Source organism: Eublepharis macularius, chromosome 6 (genome assembly GCF_028583425.1).
Source record: "Eublepharis macularius isolate TG4126 chromosome 6, MPM_Emac_v1.0, whole genome shotgun sequence".
Taxonomy (NCBI): domain Eukaryota; kingdom Metazoa; phylum Chordata; class Lepidosauria; order Squamata; family Eublepharidae; genus Eublepharis; species Eublepharis macularius.
The window spans coordinates 92,315,709-92,337,042 of NC_072795.1; the positions used below are offsets into that span (position 1 = coordinate 92,315,709).

Sequence of the window (21,334 nt, forward strand, 5' to 3'; positions counted from 1 at the left end):
TGTTCTGCTAGAGAATAGGGGCATTTATTGGAGTCTCTCTTGGCATAAATTTATAACCACAAACTTTGAACTAACAGCAGTGGTAATGAAGTTGTAAAATAACTGAACTTTGGTCTCCGGTAACGATGTTACTATAGTGACAACAAAGTCACATCTGCTGTAAAGAACAAAGATTTGCAAGCTTTCTGTAATCAAATAACTTGTTATTAAATTGCAGTAGCAGAAGAAATAAAAAAAACCTCCACCCCTAAATTATACTTTCACAGAAAGATTTCATTCAGTCCAGATAATACCTTCTGACCTGTAAGGTATTTGTTACAGGATCTTGGAGAACCAGGTTCCAATCCCCACTCTGCCATGGAAGCTCACTGGGTGCCCTTGAGCCAGTCACATACTCACAGCCTACCTACCTCACAGGGTTGTTGTGGGGATATAATGGAAGAGAGGAGAATGATGTAATCCACCTTGGGTCCCCACTGGGGAGAAAGGTGAGGTATAAATGAAGTAAATAACATTTTAAAATAATCATCGTTGTGCCCAGGACAAAGGTTAACTGCTTCTTCAAGTGTACCTCATAACAATGAAGAAGCTATGGCAGATGTTGATACGCATACATGAGGGCCCAGAATTTGATCCCGTATATACTACTTTTGGAAAAGTAACAACAGTGCAATTTTTTCCCTCTTTTTACGCTTTTCTTAATTCACTCTGTACTTATTGAGATTAATAATTCCCACACCCTAGCTTTAGTTATCTTCTGGTATAGTAAAATAGCCAAGCCTGCATTACATTTGAATCTTGCTTCTGAATTAACTAGGTGGCTATGGTGGGTGTGCACATGGGGGGGATTCCGCATGATCAATTTTGATCGGACTTTCTGAGCAGTCGTGCCGCAGTGGAGTCCTACGATTCCACATTAGGCTTTTGTTTCGCATATTTCATCGGCTCAAAGTCCATCATGTGGAATTTTTGACGGGATAAAAATAGATTCCTCATCGCTTTTTCCGGGGGAAGTGTCAAATGATGCACATCTTCATCCCCCCCCCAAAAAAAACGTTGCTACACATAAACGTTGCATCAAACCAACACATTAGAAAAAAATTTCTCACAAAAAAATGTTGCTACACATAAACGTTGCATCAAATAAACATATTGGATAGGCCCGAGCACTTCCCGCCGATATTGTGGAAGAGTATTGGCTATTGACATTTGGAGGGAAAATTGTTACCAATGACCCAGCGTCTATCTTTCCCGCTTTCTTCGTGAGCAGTGTGGTTTAGTGATAGGTGCTGTGTTGAGGACGGTCTCTTTCTCTCTCCATGAAATGCCTAGACCACTAGTTGAACTCTGAAGTCCCTCCATCACACTTTCACTCTACCTCAGAAGCTGTCAGCTGTCAGCGAGCAACAACTAACAAATTTGGCGTGTTGTAAAATGGACCCGTTATTGGTCAGCTGATGTCATGTGACACAAGATATGTTTCTGCATAGATTTGTAGAAATGTTGCAACGTTTTTTTACATTTTTTTTTAAAAGAGGGGAAGGGAAAGGGTAGTGGGTGTAGCTTAGAAAACATGATTGGCCAATCAAATTAAGTTAAGGGCGAGAGAAAAGGGCAAGGGTGGGGAGAACATCGGATAAAGAATTCCGCATGATTAAAATCCCTAATCTGCTGCACATGGACAAATAAGTCGGGGGAAAGCAGGATGGAAAAAAACGGACAAAACGTGCAGTGACTTCGAATCTGCTGCTAGGATTGCCTTCCCATGTGTGGAAACACAAGAAAAAATCAAGGTCATTTAGAAGCTGAAGCAGGGAAAACCATTTGTGCGGAATCACCCTGGGTAGACCCCATCCTACAGACATAGAAGCCTTTCATATTCCTTGCTACAGATTTGGGGCTTCCCAGGGAAGTAAAGTCTAGGGAGTCCATCATATGCCACCTGTCTAGCCTCCACTACAGCAGGCAGAGAGCCCTGACCCAATTCTCACAAGGTTTCCTCTTCCAGAAGCTCCACCGGGCAGGCAGGCAGTTCCCTATATGTACCTCCCCTCACCCAGCTACAGCTTGGGGATACTGGGGAAAAGGGAACTCAGAAGTTACTTTCCAGAGGCAGGGTGTCATGCAATAATGGCGGATACCTAGGATTGGAGCTCTGATCCCCAATTCCCCTCTGCAGTCAAAATTAAGCATCCTGAGGCGAGCCTCCTTAAAAACTAGAATGGGAAAAGTAAGTGGAGGCAACAGCAAGCCCCCAACCCACCTTCTACCTCATTGAAGCCCCTTTTAGTGCCTGTAAAGCCTCAAACAGCAAAAATGCTGAACAGCTGGTGCAACCTAAAATGGCAGCCGTAAAAATTGCCGATGACACAGAAGAACTGCAAGCTTAGGAGAACAAGCTTAAAGGTGTCCTGGAGAAAATGGAGAAGAAAATAGTATCCAGAATCAAAAACTTGCTAAAACCAGGGTCTGAGCGAGTTAAAGAGATTCCAACAAGTGGCACAGATGGCAGATACTGCTATGGAGCTGGGGGGTCACACTCCAGGAAAAAGTATATGCTTTACAATCCAATTAAGAAATAAAAAGCAAATTAATGGATCTGTCAAACAAAACTAGATATAATAGCATTAAACTGAGAGGGTTTGATGAAACAGAGGAAGGCAACCTAGAAGGTTTAATGAAAAGTAATTACTCAGAGCTAAACCAAACACTATCTTCACTATTCAAAAATTGGAATATAGTGAATTTTGTCATTCTTAGAAAGAATTTATATTATTAAATCCCAAGTGTTCCCCAAATTTTTATTTTTATTTAGGGCCCTACCAATATCTGTTTCAGAAAAAAAAATTAAATTGGAAAAACTTATTAACTAAATATATATGGAATAATAAAAAGCAAAGAATTTATTCTGAGACCCTTAAAAGACCATCTCATTTGGGTGGCATGGATCTACCAGATTTTAAGCTATATTATGAAGCAGCCTATTTAAAAAATGTACTGACGATAATGAACATTTCTATAGATACAAATTGGAAAGAAATAGAACAAATTTATATAGAAAATAAGTGTTTACATGAAAGCATGTGGAATAAAAAACTAGAAATGCCAATATCTATAGCAGACGGCCAGTTTCTTAGCAGCAACTTAAAAGTTTGGGATGTCAATAGATCCAGGATAGAGCTCACAATATCCCCTTTGTGGGCTAGATATGGTTTAAACAGGCAGCGAATAAACACTTATTTAAATGGTGGCAACAAGATAATAAAATAAGATTAATAGATATAACCTGTAAAGGCAGGATCCTAGAAAAAAGCAAACAGAAAAAGACTCCCAATCAAAAATTGGTTTGAATACCTACAAATTAAGCACTTAACAGAAGACAGACAAATCAATGACAGTATAAAACTCCCCATGACAATGTTTGAAATATTAATAAAAAGTAAACACAGGAGCCAAAAAGGGTTAATTTCTAAATTATATCAATTATTAATAGACATCATCTTTTGTACATTGCATTTCTCTATATGCCCATGGTTACCTTGTAAAGAATCATATTACAACAGGCCTTGACAAACTTTCTTTGGCTCTAGAAGCCAGACAAAAAATTTAAGTGCCTCCAGCTTTCAAGGTTTTGTATTTTAATGATCAAATTTTCTAATTATTGCTTCCATAAAACCTAATCTTAAACTCTTTGTGGATTCTCATAATTTTACACAAGTAGCAACAAAAGCGCTGCAGCATATAAATAACCATGGTGACAAACCCTGGTTGTTAACAAAAATCTCACCTTTAACCCTAGCCTAACTCCTCAGTTTTTCATAATTTCATTATTGCTTTAAAGGGCTTAATTTAATTGGAGCCACTATAGAAAGCAATTTATTTAGAAATGAATTCATTTACTGCCACTGGTGTAAAGCTAACATATAAACAAGCAGTAGTAAGAACTTCATCTACATGTATTATTATGCCATACAACAAAACACGTTCGTTTGTGAAATGATAAATCAGTTTTGTACTTCCACAGAGGATTGCTGAGAGATGATACAATGAAAATTATTGGTGAAAATACTAGATATCACAATGACGTTTATAGGCACTGTCATAATGACCTGGCAGCTGGAATAGGTTGAGCCCCATATTAGAACCTTACTTTGCTGCAGCCAATGTGCTATTGCTTGTTCAAGCAGGACTTCACTAAACACATTTTCCTCTCTGCTCATGCTTTACTGGGTCCAACCATCTGTATCACAGCATTAGAGGAATCCTATTATACTGTGATATTTGTTTTTCAAGTCTGTTTGGCAAGGCTGCTTGATGGAAGGTGAATACATGATTCCTAGACCATACGTATGAGTCCTTTAGAAATGAAATTTAGAAATGAATGTTGGTGCCTTTACTTATTTTACCACATTCATGTTTTAAAGAATTTACTTTGCTAGCATCAAAAATAATATCTACTTACCAGTGAAGAACAGAATAAAGCTATTTGTTCTATTTGCATTGCCTACTGTGAATCATCTTTCCAGTTTGATTTATTATATTAAATTAATTCCCAGTGTAAGTCACTTGAAGGCAATTGAGTTTCACTGGAGATAGAATTACTGCATCATTTAAATTGCTTATTTGTTCAAGGGAATTAAATTGAGCTTCTCTGATAAATAAGAAGAACTGGGACATGTTTATCCCAATGACCAAATGACACAACAGGCATCAATGAAATTAATGAGTGATTCTGACGATTTATTAGGGTCATAGAGAGAGAGAAAATTTCTGCTGTTTGTTTACTGATGAAATCCAGCAGAAGTGTGCAGCAGATGAACTAGTACCACTGTATAGTGCTTTTAATATTTTGATATTTCAAAGTGTGGAGAATATAAAGAGGGAGAGATTAAGAAAGAAGACCAACTTGCCACGATACTGTAACTGTTGGGTTTCTATTTTTAAATTAGCTTTTTTATTGTGTATGTATTGTAAATTAAATTGCACTGTACTAATTAGCCACAATCCAACACAAAGTTTAAATATGGGCTGCTTCCACACACGTTGGATAATCCACTTTCAATACTCTTTAGTGAACATTTGAAACTGATTTTCCATGTGTGGAACAAAAAATCCACTTCAAAAGGATTGCGAAAGTGCATTGAAAGTGCATTATTCAATGTGTGTGGAAATGGCCATGGTTTAAAAACTCACTTAAATCTGTCCTATAAAGTAAGTCCACATTATTATCCCCCTATCTAAAATGGAAACAGAAGGTTGTGGCTGAAAGGGAGTGGCTTGCCTAAGATGATGTAGTTGCTATGTGGTAGATGGAAAATTTGTACAATCATTTGGTTTTCACTCTTAGCCTCTGCACTTACACATGAAAACATCCGGCTGTATGATAACAACCAGAATTAATGAAACACTTTTTCAAAGTATAATGCTATAAAGCTGCTGCATTTGAGTGATGCAGGAAAGAATGTCATATATGCATAATAAGTAAGGCTGCTCACAGGATATGCGTGGGTGTAGACATCATGCATATGGATAGAAAAGAATACCTTGCATACTATCCAGATCTTATTGGCATGGCAACAAATGGTTTATTCAGCTTATCCCATAGCCATCATAATAGAAAGTCATAAATACACCACATCATCACATATTCTATATATGATGTACTACTCATGAAAAACTATTTTGGATTGGAAATGTCTTGAAATGTACTGGGCCACTGTCCATCTTCTGCAACAGAAGAATATATTTGCCTGTTGCTGTCAGACATGGTGTGATTTGTTAACTATTATACAGAGAATGCCTGAAACGTTGTAGATGACACTTAGTTTTTCATGTACATGGTGGTACAAAGGAGCTAGAGGAAAAGATAGCAAGAAATCATGTATGTCACAGGTGGCATAATTATGTGTGCTAATTCACTGTGTTGTTACAAGCTTTTTCATTTGTCGGAAGGAGGATACAGAAAAGTTGTTGGAGGAGGTTGTGCGATAACTACCACCACCTCTTGAATACAGTGTACATCTGAAAGGTCATGTGAGGATACCGTCCCACCAAAAAAACAACCCAGTGAAAGAGCCCTTTATGATCTGCACTTGGGAGCATCACACATACAAAAATAAAATCTAGTGTGTTAACAAATGTACAACACTATACTTGGAGAATGGAAGGCCAATAGCTATAGAAGTGATTAAGATTTGGTGAGTAAATTGGGTGAGAAGGTTATGAGACCCCGATGAAAACGGGGTTGATTTTACTCATAGGACATCTGCCCTGAGCTCTGCATGCCCCCCCCCCTCCGATTGTTATGCGACCAGCAGCCTTAGCTACTGTTCTAAAGGCACTGCTGCATGTCATGGTGGCAGCAGCTTCAGGGCAGCTCAGCTGTAAGGTGATCAGAGTCCTGCCCCTCTCTGCCCTACAACTGGTTATTGCCCTGCCTGAGTGAAACCACTGCCCATGACTTCAGTCATAACATATGGAACCTCCACATCAGGGTGAATAGGCTCATCTGTGGCCATTTTGGCCAGAAAATTGGCACAGGAAGGAAGGCTGAAACCTCCCATACTCCTGGACCAAACTGGACCTAGAGGGCGTGGGGATATTAGTTGCTTGATGCCAATCTGCTGTAGGGAGCTGAATGCACCATCCTTGATTTTTGCCTAGAGCCCCAGAATCACCAGGGACTGGGGTGGGGGATAGGAGGGGTAGATTATCTAGATCAATTTCAATCCAGATTCAGGTCTGGGTTTGGAATTGATATGGCCTTGGTCACCCTGACTGATGATCTTTTCTGTGAAAGTGAGGAGGTTGTGCATCCCTATTGATTGCCTTGATCCTCTTGGAGATAGTTTCAGGTAAGTAGCTGTGCTAATCTGCAACAGAACAGCAAGATCTGCATCCAGTGGCACCTGAGAAACCAACAAGATTATCAGGGTATAAGCTTTTGAGTCAGAGCTCCCTTCTTCAGATACATGGAGGATCTATAGCCTGCTGGAACTGCTCCCTTTTGTTCTTCCTCACAAGGCCATGCAGGCCCAAATGAGGCTCTGCTTCCTCACAAGGAGTTCCAGCCTCACAAGAGGGCAAGGAGATCCTAGCTGTTCCCATGGTTCTCACTCAGCCCCTCGCCCTTCCTGCAATAACCAAGCAGCTGCCCCCTTTGTGGCCAGCTTTTCCTGAGTTGGCCCTACTAATAAATCAGCAGCCTCATGCATGCCCACACAATTGCTGCCTGGCCTGTATTTAGCTCCATATACCTTTGAAGGTGAGGGTAGGCTCAGGCGTATGCTCTGAGCTAAAGACAGGAGTGAGACAGGTGGCAGCTAGAGACAGGGGCCAGGGCATTTCCAGTAGTGGCACCCTGCCTTTGGAATGGCCTTCTCCTTAAAGCTCACCTGTCTACCATGCTGTCCTTTGGGCACCAGGCCAAAACATTTGTTTTTACCCAGGCTTTAACTAAGGGTGTCTTTTTTTTTAGCCATTTTATAATCTGCTTTTGATCTGATGTCTGTTCTATAGAAATTTTGGGGGTGCTGCTTGATGCCTCTAACTTGTTTTTAATGTATTGTTTTATTTCTATATTAATAATTTGTGATTTTTTTACTCTATGATATTATTTTTACTTGTAAGCCTAAAGCAGGCCTATGGAGAGGCAGCATATATGATTCCTAAATAAACTAATAAATACATTGAAGCTTAAAGCCTGCCATTTGAATGGGAAGGAAGGAGAACCAGTCTAATAAACTGTTTGTACAGTAGCTGGTGCCACTCCTGAGACTGTATCACTGCAGAATATAGACTGGAACTTTTGCATTTAATAGCCCTCATTACTATGTTAAATAGAATTCACTGTTGAGTAAGTGTGCAGCCTAAACATTTTCTCCCTCTCTCCTCAGTAACTCAGCATACAAAAATATCAGCAAAGTAGTTTAAGGATGTATACAGTGTTGACATATGGGGATATAGTGCTGTGGAAGGAGAGGAACAAAAAGGGAAAGGGGAAAAAAAAGATTTTACCCCCTTAACCCCCATATCCCCTAACTGCAGTGTTTCACCTTCAGTGAGAAGGAGCTGCTTTTCTTTTACTCCTGTTATCGTTTCCTGTTATCGTCCCATATCTTCTTGTGGATAGGATGTCAAAGAAGATCTCGACTCCTTTATACCATGTGTTGGAAGGCATGGGCAAGATGATTGTGGGGAGGGTCTGTGGCTCAGTAGCAGAGCATCTGCTTGGCATGAAGAAGGTCCTAGGTTCAATCCCCAGCATCTCAAATTAAAATGATCAAACAGTAGGTGATGTGAAGACCTCTGCCTGAGACCCTGGAGAGCTACTAGTCTCAATAGACAATACTGACCCTGGGATTCATAATTAGGGGTGTGCACTTTGGGATTCCAGTTTGGGTAAAATACCCAAATTGGACTCGATCCGGAAAGCTTCAGGATTTCCGAAGCATTCGTAATGCTTCGGGAAGCTTTGGGTCAATTTAAATGCCCATTTCCCTGCCACTGTGAGCAGCAAGAAAAGGAGCATTTAAACCCCCGAATCAGCTGCTCATTGGGGCTTCCTCAACGAGCAGCTGAGTGCTGGCGTCACTGTCGGGGCCAGGGAACTCCTCGGCCCCAACACCGGAGGGTGAAGGAGGTGGCAGGGATGCAGGCATAAGCCTGCCAGTCCCTGCTGGGTGCTCTGTTCGACTGCCAATCTCCTCGGCCCCGACAACGGCAGGCAAAGGAGGCAGCGGGGATGCAGGCATAAGTCTGCACCTCAGCAGAGCAAAGGTAAGTGGGAGGGCTGGGGGGGGGCTGGGTGTTGTGGGGGTTTTAAAGGGCCTGCTGCTTGCAAGTGGCAGGACAGAGCCCTTTAAACTATCAGCTGGCAGGTGGTAGAAGGGAATCCCCCCCTGCTGCCTGCCAGCTGATAGGAAGGGGGGCTAAGTGGGGTGGGTTGGGAGTGGGGGTGGGTGGGGTTTCTGGGAGAAAATCCAGCCCCCTAAATCACTTTGGAATGCTCCGAATCTTTACAGAGCATTCCAAAGTGATTAAAATACCCAAATCCGAAGCAGCTTGCCGCTTTGGATTTTGGTTATTTCCGAATGTTTTTCCTGCTTCGGGTAAACTCAAAGCAGGAAATCCAAGTATTTTCAGCATGCACACCCCTATTCATAATCTGATTCAGTATAAGGTGGCTTTGTGAATTCATAATGTTGAAGTGGAACACCCACAAAGTGATTGCAGGTGTTTGATTTGGGATTAGGCAAAAAGCATAGCCAAAGTACAATCATTTGCTCCAGAATACAATGGGAATGTGCTTGTGGAGCATTGGGCCAAACAAATCCCTCCTATTTTCTCGGCAGGACTTGTACCTCTCCTGTCTTTTTGCTGGCCAGGAGCAGGGAAAGAAAGTAACTCAAGAGAGGCTGAGTTGGGATTATTACAGGCCTGACCCTTCCAGTTTATATCACTGTTAGTTCTTGTATGAACTAACCAAGGTCAAGCCCAGTGTGTACAATATGCATGCCATAGGTAAAGAGATTACCTGTGAATATATGCCCGGTTCTGTTAAACATTGGCTTGTCTATGTATAGCAAATTCAGCCATAGATGCCTAGGAGGACATGCTGCTGGCTTGCCAACACTATAACCATATATACTAGCATGTATGGGAAGCGTGCTTAAAGGGTCAAAATTTGCTCTGATTGCTGGATTGCAATACACAACTGGAGCAACATACACAGTAAATGCATTTGATAATTAGAGGGTGTATATGGAGAATTTACACAGGTGAATGCTTCAGCTGTGGCCCACATCACCTATAAACCAGGTCACAGAAAGAGGATACAGATTTAATTGCATATCCCATTGATTAAGTCTTAAAACTTCCCACCCCTTAAAATGTTTTATCTAGAAAGTTATACATTTTGTAGAAGTTCCTTCTATCTTTTTCTTGAGTGCTCTTCTAGACAAGAGATTTATTTTTAAAACTAGCATATAATAGTTCTGGAACATTTTATGCACTAATGGACCAAATATGCTAATTTCCTTGAATGTATTCAGCAGTCCTTTTTATATTGCTTGACTGAGCACGCAACATCATTTGCAAGTGATTATACTCGTATGGAGTGTTCTGAGTTGCTTGTGTTTAATATAAAGATGACTATGTGTGTATATATATCAAATGCATTACAATTAAATACCTTCCTAATTTTGCTTTTACTTATATTTATTAGTATAATCTGGTATTGTGTATTTGTGACATATTTGTATACCACCATTCAATTGAAAATTCCCAAGGCAGCCAAAATTGGCTTCCAAAATACTACATTATTACAAATAGCATTAAATAAATATAAATGTTCTATGGGGAGACAATTCGTAGCTAAACTTAACGCAGATACGAAGGAAGGGTATCCAGTCAACATGTATGGATTTCCCCCATGTTCCCCTACTGCTAGCAGTCCTTTTTGAAACCTGGAAAGATGAAGCCGGGAGTCACGAGACCCACATATTAAAAAGCCATGTGGGATGGTGGAGCTGCAGTGAGGAACTGGAAATCAGAAAAAAAACCACTTCCTTCCTCTTCTGCTCACAGATCTGCACTTGCTTTGTCTTTGTCTACATACATCCCTTTATGCAAGGGTTGCTAACTCTAGGTTGGGAAATTTCAGGAGATTTTAGGAATGGAGCCTGGGGAGACTATAATGCCATAGCGCCCACCCTTCAAAGCAGCCATTTCCTCTAGGAGAACTGATCACTGTAGTCTGGAGATCAGTTGTAATTTTGTGGGAACTCCATGTCCCACTGGGAATCTGGCAATCCTACATTATGAGTGTCCGCTGGGGAGCAAGGGGTGCGTGGCTCACACGGAATCCTACATTTACTGATTTTTAAGCAATGTACATTGACACAGAACATTCTTCCAACTAGCCAGCAAGAGATCTAGAGTGATGACTAACTGAGTGATCCTACCTTCCCCTGTAATTATTGTAGGCAACATCTTTCTGGGAATCAAAAGAGACTGGTGAATGGAGAATGCAAGGAAAATCCATGTCTATCAGCTTTTAGCTGGCAAATGTTTGGCTAGAAATCAGACCAACATCAGTAACAACAAACCAGTCCAGAACCAGTAGAACCTTGAAACAAACATCGAAACAACATAAATCAGCCAAACCGTAGCACCAAAGAAATGAGTCAGCTTAGGAAAATAAAAAATGTTTTGATCTGGCATCATCTGACAGACAACAAGTTAAGCTGGCTGTCAGACGAGGCTCACTGGGAGCTGTATCGTACCATGTAGGTGCCACCAAACAAAAGGCCCTGGCCCATGACATAACTTTCAATGGAGAGACTTCCCAGAAAAAGGAATCTCATAATGAGAATATGGCGAAGACATTGTAATATGAGCAGAACATGGAAGGTCAGTGTTTATTTCATTTATACACACACATTTTATATGTGTATATAAAAACCTGGAATTTTCTCTGGCTATAAAATTTACCTGGCTATAAAAGATGCATATTTTATGTGTTGTGTGTATGAGAGAGAGGGGTGGGTGGGGAAAAAAGCATCCCTAATGTTAATAGCAGTTGCAGGAAAATCATCTTCATCATGCCCGCATGCCGACATGTTTTGGGTTCCACCCTTCCATCCCTCTTTACCATTTGTCCCTCTTTCTTCTTCCCTATGCTCCTGGGATGGATTTGCATCCTTAGACCATTGGTCTTCAACTGCTGGGTCACATTCCAAACTAAGAATGGACTGCATCATTCTGAGACCATATATTTTTCTTTTTTTTCCCAGAAAGGTGAAAGACAGAAGAAGGGAGGGAGAAAGCAAATTGTTACCACTCACTTTCTCTCAGAAGGATTAATATGACACAATGTAGTTCCTTTACTTTTAATAGTCACACATTTTTCTTTTGCTTATGGAAACTGCACAGGGTTATCAAGGCAAGAGATGTTCAGAAGTGTTGCTTTGCCTTTGCTTACTTCTGCATAGCAACCCTGGACTTGATTGGTGGTCTCCCATCCAAGTACTAACCAGGGCTGACCCTGCTTAGCTACCAAGATGTGAAGAGATCAAGCTGGCCTGCGCTATCCAGGTCAGGGCTTCTAGAAGCCACCCTGGAGTTACAATCAGGGTGACCCCATCAGGACTAATTCCGCACATGTTGGATAATGCACTTTCAATGCACTTTATCAATCGTTTGAGGTGGATTGTTCTGCACACAAAAAAATCCGTTCCAAATGATCTATAAAGAGGATTGGAAGTGCATTATCCAACGTGTGCAGTATCACTCCATGTTCCATGGGGTTTTCTTTGGTGGTCCCTCATTCAAGTACTGCCCCTCCTTAACTTCTAAGCTCTAAGGAGATCAGGCTGGTCTGGGCTATTAGGGCGGTACAGTGACTAGTTTCATAGAGGAGGGCAATTCAACGTGTTTTTCTCCCTCTTTGCAAGATAAGCTATACCTGGCTGTAACCCGTGAGGCCACATCGGTTAACAACCTTTCCCAAAGAACCAGGGGAAAAAAAAGGGCGCACGCAAAAATATTAATAGGACGAGACCCCGTTAGAGGCGGCGCGTTGGAGGTCCGATCTGAAGAGCTGAAGCGCTCCGCTTCTCCGCCGTCCTCTTTCTCCTCAGAGCAGGTGGGGTACCTGCAGCTGCCGTTTCCCCTCTCGGGCAGCAGGTGGCTCCCGCGCTTGGCCTGGCGCCGCCTCTGACTGGCGCTGCACAACACGGAGGGGAGGCGACGGCCAACGGAGGAAATTTCCTGCTTGGCTGCGAGCGAGGTCCTTGCAGCCGCGGCCGCGGGGTGAATGCCAGGGTGTCCCCGGCTTGCCGCCTCTGCCTCCGCCTCCGTTCCTAAGCGGCGGGGCAAGGGGGGCATGAGGAGCCTGCGCGCCTCCAGACGAAGCCGAGCTGAGCGAGTCCCCCGAAGGTAAGCGAGGCGAGCGAACGGCAGGGCGCGAGGATGCGGCTGGCGCGGCTTCGGGTTCTCTTCGCTGCCGGCTGCTTTCCTCCCGGAGCTGGCTTTCCTGGCGCCGCAGCAGGGCACAGGGGACAGGCGTCTCCCCTGCGCGGCGAGGGCCCCCCGACTCCATTCCCCCCTCTTCTGTGGGAAAAAGAAGGGGCTGAGCAATGGCTTGTGCGCGGAGAGGGAGAAGAGGTTGGCGTTGTTGGCCCCACTGTTGCCTCCGCTTGCCTTGGCTGGCGGCCAGGGATGTGGGGGTGCGGGAGGCGGAAACGGCATTTCCTTGTTGCAAAGACGAGGGAGAGAAGCCGAGCAATTCCCGTGCAGGTGGCGGTGGGGTGGGGTGGCGAGTCGCGTGCTGGAGCGGAATAATATGCAAGGCTCGTCCCAGTTTCGTGGGTAACAATCTGGAAGGGCTGAGTGCGTGGAGGGTATCCGGGATGTCTTTCTGCTAAGTATGGACTGTCTGCCCTCAGGTCAAAAGCAGCGTTAAAATCGTCTTTAATGCAATCACGCCACATCTCCACGCACCTCTGTTCTTCCCAGATTCTGCATCTGTAGCTATGAGATCAGGACTTTTTTTAAAAAGCTGGACAAATTTGCATTCAGTGTACATTGAAGAGCAACCCTTGGCTTTAACTGCAGCTAAGAACTCTCTTGATACTTGCCTGATACTTCATCAGGGCTTTCAGGTATTTCCGGCCTCCTTCACCCCACTACAGCTGACAGGCTGACCATGGTACAGTAGGTACTAGACCACAGTACATAGCCCTATATCCATTTTGATGGCTCTTCCTTAAAGAGCCTTCCTGAAAGAGCGATACACATATTTCTACAGCTCAGAGTAAAGTTTTTACCATTGGAACCCTAGGGTGCAGGTAACAGTGCCTCAGGAAAAAAAATGGATGGGCCCCTAGTCCCTGCGGGGCCCTTAGTCCCTGCGGGGCCCCTAGGCTTCAGCCTAGTTGGCCTTATGAATAATACTGCCCTGCCATTCATAGAACAAAGTATTCCAGATAAGTCCTATATGATTTCAGTAATCACTACAATGATCTTGTAAGGTAAGTCAGTATTGTCCCCATACTACAGAAGGGAGAGGAGGCAGGGAGACGAAGGCCACCTAGTGAGATTTGAACCCGTGACTTCTGACTTAATGTTTACACTCATTAGTCCTATTTACATGCTCAAGTTAAAAGTGGAGGAGTGCTGTAGAATCCTGCTTGCTGTTCCTGACCTGACTGTGTATGTTCAGTTGAAGGTATCAGTATAGCCATATAAGCAGACAGCTGTGCACATAAACAGGTAAATCCATTTCCTTCACTGGATTTAGAAGACTGCTTAGGGTTGCACTGGTAGTGTTTTTACATACAGTGGGGAAACCTGCCTCTTTCAGGAAGAGCCCATGCACATATAGGTCTGCTTACAGCACTTTTCACATATTCAGTGCACACCTGTTTCATTTATGTGTACTGCACATGTGCAGAGTATATGTTTATGCATGGTGAGTCATTTTCACAACCATACAGACACTCATTTAATAGGTAAATTTGACTTAGACGGTGTCTTTTTCACACTGCTGGTCCCTAGTTACAAAATTGAAAGTACAGCAACTTTAGATTTATGATCTGAAAAATTTGAATATACCTCAAATGTGATGTCTTTAAAAAAGAACACCTAATACACTGTTTTGCTGAAGGGCTTCTTATTCACCAGTGATGTTACAAGAATAGAACAGTATCACAACTTTCCCATCAGATAGTAGTAATCTCTTGGATTAAATGGAGGGAGTAGGTGTAGAAAACTAATAATCAAAGAGGGATATTTAGTAAGGCTTATTGGTGCATTCTTTCTAGTAGTAAGAGTTTAATTGAAACTGATTAACATAGTTACGCATCTTTTACATAGCAAGAGGCTCTGTTATGCAAATTACATGGAGTTTGGCTTATGGCAGTGTTGTTCTCTCCTATAAACAACTGCTTGATATGCTCTTGCTGCATTTCTTGTTTAGATGATTTTGAGTCAGAAGGTGTTAAAATCATTACTTTGATTTGTAGAATAACAAATAGTATGCTGTTGGCTGGTTTGAGAAACATGAGGTGTAGGAGATGGCTGGAATGGGGATTTAGTACTGCATAGTGCTGATAAATCTCTAAATCATCCAGAGACAAAATCATTAAAAATAGTTTAGTTGCTTTGGTGGGTCCCCTTCCCCCAAATGTTTTAATATAACACTTTAATATGGTATTCTCTATATTTCTTATTTTCTTTATCTAGGTAGCAGTCCTCTACTGGTCATCTGTTTGTTTATATCCTGCTTTTCTCCCAATAAATGGTATTCAAAGCATCTTACATCATTAAAACCAGCTTAAAAGTTCACAGAAAGAAGATAGTAATAGTTTCCATGTTGGGAATTGATTGAGCATTGGAGTAATCAAAAACTAAAGCAACCTGGTGGGTTTAATTTTCAAGGTGCTGGTTAGACCTGTGGCTTTCTCATCTATATCCCATGCTATCGTTAAGGCATAGCAAATTTGATTGTCTGTTTTACTGAATGTGTGTAATATTGGTGGCTGGATCTTTTTATTAATGTTCTTCCTTCAGAGATATGTATATGAGGACTTTAAAGACAGAATTGCATATTTTGTGTTCGTTACATAGAGCTTCTGTCACAAATGGCATCTTCATGTTATTTCCTTCTACAGTGTGTAGTAAAGCGGATCCTGTGTCATAACACCCTCACATTGTAGATCTTCTTGTCCTGGCTAGCAGCAGCTAGTTATGTGAAACAGAACCTCCAAAACCCCTACATGATGGCATGAGCATTTGTGTTATTATTGGTCATTAGAACCGGGGACCTTAGCATGGAAAGTGCTCAAGTATTTCTCATAGAGCCCTTAGGATCAGTTCAGACTTCAGTAAATCGCTTCTCGCACAGTGTCTCCAGGGTTGCAACTAGTAATTTTAAATCAGTATGTATCTAATGATTTGTGAGTCTGAAATGTGAAGTTCAGTCACTGAGTGGTTTATGGGACTCTGCTTTCCTTTTACAGTCTTACATTGCAGAACAGAGTTAAGGCTATTGGGCTGACTGAGATTGCTCAGTTTGGAATTCCATTGCTTTCCGGTGTTTAAGTAGCCTTAACTCTATATTTAATGATTTTTTCCTGTTGGACAGGATATGGCATTTAGAGGCATCAAAGTGAAAAATTAATTTAATTAAAATCTTACAATTCCCCTGCTGGGTTGATAAAGTTCATGTGTAATTATTTGTTTTTACGGTCCAATAGTGTTGGCAAATTACTTTTTGTGTGCACACCACTGGATTGAAGAAGGGCGAAACCTAATGGACCAAGTAGTAGATTTGCACAGGCTCACATAAAATTTTCTATTCTTGAAAGTTTGTATTTATCAATAGCTATTACTGTTTCCTATGTTTTTGTGTAATTCAGTAATGATAAGGCAAGGGAGCTCTGAGAACAAGTATAAGGGTACTTATGGGGGAGTTCCTTTTCTCTTTGCAATACTAATATGCAGGATATGAAGAGGGAGTGATTGGGATTATGTGCTAACAGAGAACGGTTTGAGAACATCTTGGTAGAAGAAAGACAGTTACAGTCCCAGTCAGAAAATCTGGGGGTCTTTTAATACCCTTTTTATATCATAACCCTATGAATTATTAGTTGGAAATATGCCGGACTCTGTTCATTGGGCCATGCTTTCAGTTATGCTTAGGATTGCAGCCCTAAGTACTTGGCATTTAGTGTGACATTGGCTCAGCAGTACCTGGATTTGAATCAGACGTAATAAAGTACTCATATTTGATTGTTTGTGCAGGGGGGTTGGTTGTCTAAAATAATAACAAAGGACAGACTTTACGTTCGATGTTGTTCTCTGGTTATTTCTCCCAATGAGTTACCTTGTTTCTTAACAGTGTGGTGTAGCAGTTTAAGCACCAGACTAGATCTTGGAGTTGTAGGTTCAAATCCCTGCTCTGCCATGGAAGTTCACTGGGTGACCTTGAGCCAGTCACATTTTTGCAGCCTAACCTACCCCACAGTCTTCTATTTCAGTCTGACAGGGTTGTTGTGAGTCTGAAATAGAAGACAGGATACTGTAAGCCTCTTTGGAAGAAAGGCGGGGTATAAAGGAAGTAAATAAAAAATTTCAATGGCTGTAGGTGGCTTTTTGGGGGAGAAGGGCCTGATTATGCTTGTCTGCTCAAAATCTCCCTTCCCAATATCTCTTCTTGCTGGTGGAGTAAAAATATCTGGGGTGGAGATTTTAAGAAGACATAAAACAGGAGTCCAGTGCCACCAAAGATTAACAAAATTTATTCCAACATAAGATTTTGTGAGTCAGATGTATGAAGTGTTTTTACCCACTATACTAAAGCATTTATACTCAGAGTGTAGAAAAGTGAAAGGTATTGGTGGAGAAGAGAGGCCAATTTAAAGCTATTCAATAAAAAAAATCAATCCATTCTTGTGAGTGAGGACCACCCCCGACAGCTGATAGATAGGCAAAGTAGAATTAACATAAAATAGATTTAGTGCTGGGTGAACCACAGCATATGAAGGCATAGAGGTATAGCTGAACTAAATATCATCTTTAAGGGGTGAAATGATAGTAACATCTATAGTGAGTGTGAAATGGCAGGTCGTTATTATTAAGTCCTAGCTGAAATAAGATGTTAAACTTCTTGATGAATGCTAATGCAAGAATTTCCCATTGGAAATCTCCTTTGAAGTTCTTCTGCAGGATAGTAGTGACTTTCACATGGTTGGTACAATAAGGTTTAGTCAGATTCCTTTCCTCTGTTTATTTATCATTTGTTTTAAACTCCCTGCTTTGCATTAAAGTGGTATCTTTAATATATCTTTGGAACTCTAATAAGTACTTCCTTTTACTTCTGTCCACAGTGTTTGGTACTGTGAGTACCACAGTTCTGTTTGAGATTTGTGGTAGAATTCCTGATCTTTGCAGAATGGTGGTGTTTTTTTATAGTACTAACGATCTTGATCTCTTCTTTTGGAAAATTTTAAAAAAACTTTTTGGAGAAAGTTTAAGAAAACCAAAACGTTCCTGCAAATGTATAATTTCTTTGGTATGAAAATGTGCAGAGGCTCATGAAAATCCATTTGAAACAGCAATTTCCTGAATCTTTTGAAGGAATACCTCTAGTTTTTGGAAAATATCTAGTATACTTTCTAGCTTGTATTTACTGGAGATATAAATTTTGGTGAAAATATGTGATGTATAGCAGCATTCTGTAATTTGAGCATGTGTTAGGAGGGAAGGTTTCCTCAAAGTTAAAAATTCTGTTTTTTATTCCTTTTATTAGCTACAGGAAAAAAGTGATTACTTTTTAAGAGAAGGGTAATATCATATGTAAGAAAGCAAGCTCCAGATTGGTAGCAGCAAAATAAAAAGAGGATCCAGTTGTACTTCAGAGACTACGGAATTCGTGGCTTCATAGGTCAGAACTCACTTCTTCAGATGCATGAAATGAATTGAGTTCTGACTTGTGAAATAAATTCTGCCAGTCTGCAGGTTGCTTCTGGATTCCTGTTTTATTAAGGGAAAAAATACTCTATCTATGATTATATATAATTAAATATATGCTTGTGGCAAGGAGTTACCTCCAGGATTTTTTCTACAGTGGCTAGTAGTTTGGATTCTTCAGAAACAAATAATAAATAGTTGAAGGAAGATGCTTCAGGTGCCTTGTGCCTGTGCCAGTCCTCTCTCTTCTACTACTTTCCCTCATGATCAAAGGGCTCTGTATCTTTCCTGATGTTGTAAATGCCTTGTTTCACTCAGCTGATTGTATTGCTTCTGCCATAAAACACTTCTGGCATTAATAATTTCCAGATGCAAGTATGGATCAAGATGGGTAGCTGTGTTAGTCTGTCTGTAGCAGTAGAAAAGAGCAAGAGTCCAGTAGCACCTAAAACCCTGACAAAATTTGTGGTAGGGCATGCAAGTATATTTGTGAGTAATTTAGTATATTTATAGGCAATTGGAGAGTCTGCATAGCTATAAGCATTTTTGCATGTTTGGTTTGGTTTCCTGGACAGAAGTAAATCTCCATTCTTAGGGGACTTCCCTTTGAACAGTTTAAGAATCATGTATGCAGGGTGTGTTGTGTATGCTTAGAGCTACCATCAAGCACAATGTAATTCTTCCTCCTATGATTGCCCAGCTCCTTAAAATATGGATTGCTGATGACCAGTATTCTAAATTCAATGCTGATCAAGTGCAAAATATTTACAGATGTGCCTTTGTTACAATAAACATGCCCTGCCTTTCTATTTAAAAACAAATACTCAAGGTGGTTTACAATATTAAAACCCCATGACACAGTTTAGGATAAATAACAGTTGTTAAAAAGATGGTTGGTTGGGGAAAATGTTGGAGATTTATTTCTAGGTAATATTGTTGAACTTCCATTTGCATGCCAAGGACTAATAACAGAAGCTGATCCTTATGGTGACAAATTGGATTATGAATACTGAAAGTAGAATATGCTGCTTCCTTTGCCAAACCAGATTAGAAAGTATGGAAGTACCAGCACTTGAGCCGAGGATTTGCTTTGTTCTTCCAGAGCACTTAAATGGGAGATCAGTCTTGTGAGAGGTAATCATTTACAGTAGACTCGTGTGCACAACTTGTTATCTAGCAAGGTGAATGCAACCATGTATTGTGGCCTCCACGTATTTAATAGTTCAACAACTATTTTTCCCCAAGAAGTTAGGGGTAAAAAAGGTAGACTGTCATTAAAGTTTTGCATGCAGAGCTTAGCATGGGTCAAAAATTGTACAGTCTGAATCTCCTGCACCCTAGAGCAGGATGGCAATGTTTGAACTAACGAGAGACCCACAGTATTTTATCTTAATTTGGTTCAATACTGGTGATTAGGGATGTGCGTTTCGGCATTCAGAATGCCGAAAGAATGCCGAAACAAAAGTGTTTCGGCTTCTTTCGGGGAATGCCGAAACGTTTCGGGGAATGCCGAAACGTTTCGGGTAGCCGAAAGAAAAAAGCCGAAACGTTTCGGGATTCTTTCGGCTTTCTTTCGGCTTTTCTATGGGAAAATGCCTCCGTCTTCCAGGACATCTGGAGGAGGCATTTTCCCACCGAATAAGCCCAAAATTGGTGGGGACCTTCCTCTAACCCTTCTCTAACAACCACCCAAGTTTCAGACAGATTGGACTTTGGGGGCCATGTTATGGCCCCCCAAAGCAGGTCCCCCCATCCTCCCATAAGAAAGCGAAGGAGCAGCATATTGTTAGCATGCTGCTGCTCATCTTTCTTCATTATTTCCTATGGGGAAAAAATGAAGAGGCAGGCTTCCTTTGCCAGGGGTGGCATTTTGCATGCAAAATGCCCCCCTACCCTCAGGGGCCCTTCTCCCACCCCTCCTCCCACCCCCCACCAAGGCTCAGCCTGCTCCCACTTGGGGGGGCCATTTCATGGCCTCCCCAAGTAGGTGCTCTAATCTCTACCACTGACAGCTGGGGGAGGCTTGTGTTGCCAGGGGTGGCATTTTGCATGCAAAATGCCCCCCAGCCCTCTGGGGCCCTTCTCCCACCCCTCCTCCCACCCCCCACCAAGGCTCAGCCTGCTCCCACTTGGGGGGGCATTTCATGGCCTCCCCAAGTAGGTGCTCTGCTCTCATCTCTACCACTGACAGCTGGGGGAGGCTTGTGTTGCCAGGGGTGGCATTTTGCATGCAAAATGCCCCCCAGCCCTCTGGGGCCCTTCTCCCACCCTTCCTCCCACCCCCCACCAAGGCTCAGACTGCTCCCACTTGGGGGGGCCATTTCATGGCCTCCCCAAGTAGGTCCTCTCAGCCCCTAAAGTCCACCCCTTACAGCCCCACACAAACCCAATTCCCCCCCAGCTGCCACACACAGACCCAAATCCCCACATTAGCCCCTCACAGACCCAAATCCACCCCCACCTGCCCCACACCCATAACCCCAGGAACAGGCTGGCAAAGGCCAGCCCTCTCCCTTTGTTCCCTATGCTGGGAACTTCTAAACTCTCTTTCCCTAGGCAATTCTGCACAGCCCAGGGGTGCCACAATGGTGGGCACACTTCTGAGTGCCAGCTGGTCCCTGTGAAAGAGCACCTGAACCACAGACACCCTCCCTCAAATTCCCCCACCACCTACAGAGATGGCTGGCCAGCCAGCCCCATTGTTCCCTATGATGGGAACCAACTGCACAACAAAGAATAAAACAAGAACAACACAAAATAAAGTTTAAAAAAAATTATATTCTCCCTTCCAAAGTACAAGTAGGCAAAGCATTATGACACATTACACCAGCAGTCCCCCACACAGAAAAATTAAAACAAA

At 42.1% G+C, this 21,334-nt stretch overlaps 1 protein-coding gene across 1 annotated transcript in view; it reads left to right on the forward strand.

The window, feature by feature from the left end:
* The first annotated feature begins 12,932 nt into the window (after positions 1–12,932).
* The window catches only part of PTPRE (protein tyrosine phosphatase receptor type E), a 166,320-nt gene continuing 157,918 nt past the window's right edge, over positions 12,933–21,334 (forward strand). Inside the window, exon 1 of the mRNA XM_054982792.1 lies at positions 12,933–12,939. The gene's annotated coding sequence lies outside the window, so the exon portion shown is untranslated. The remainder of the gene's footprint in view (positions 12,940–21,334) is intronic.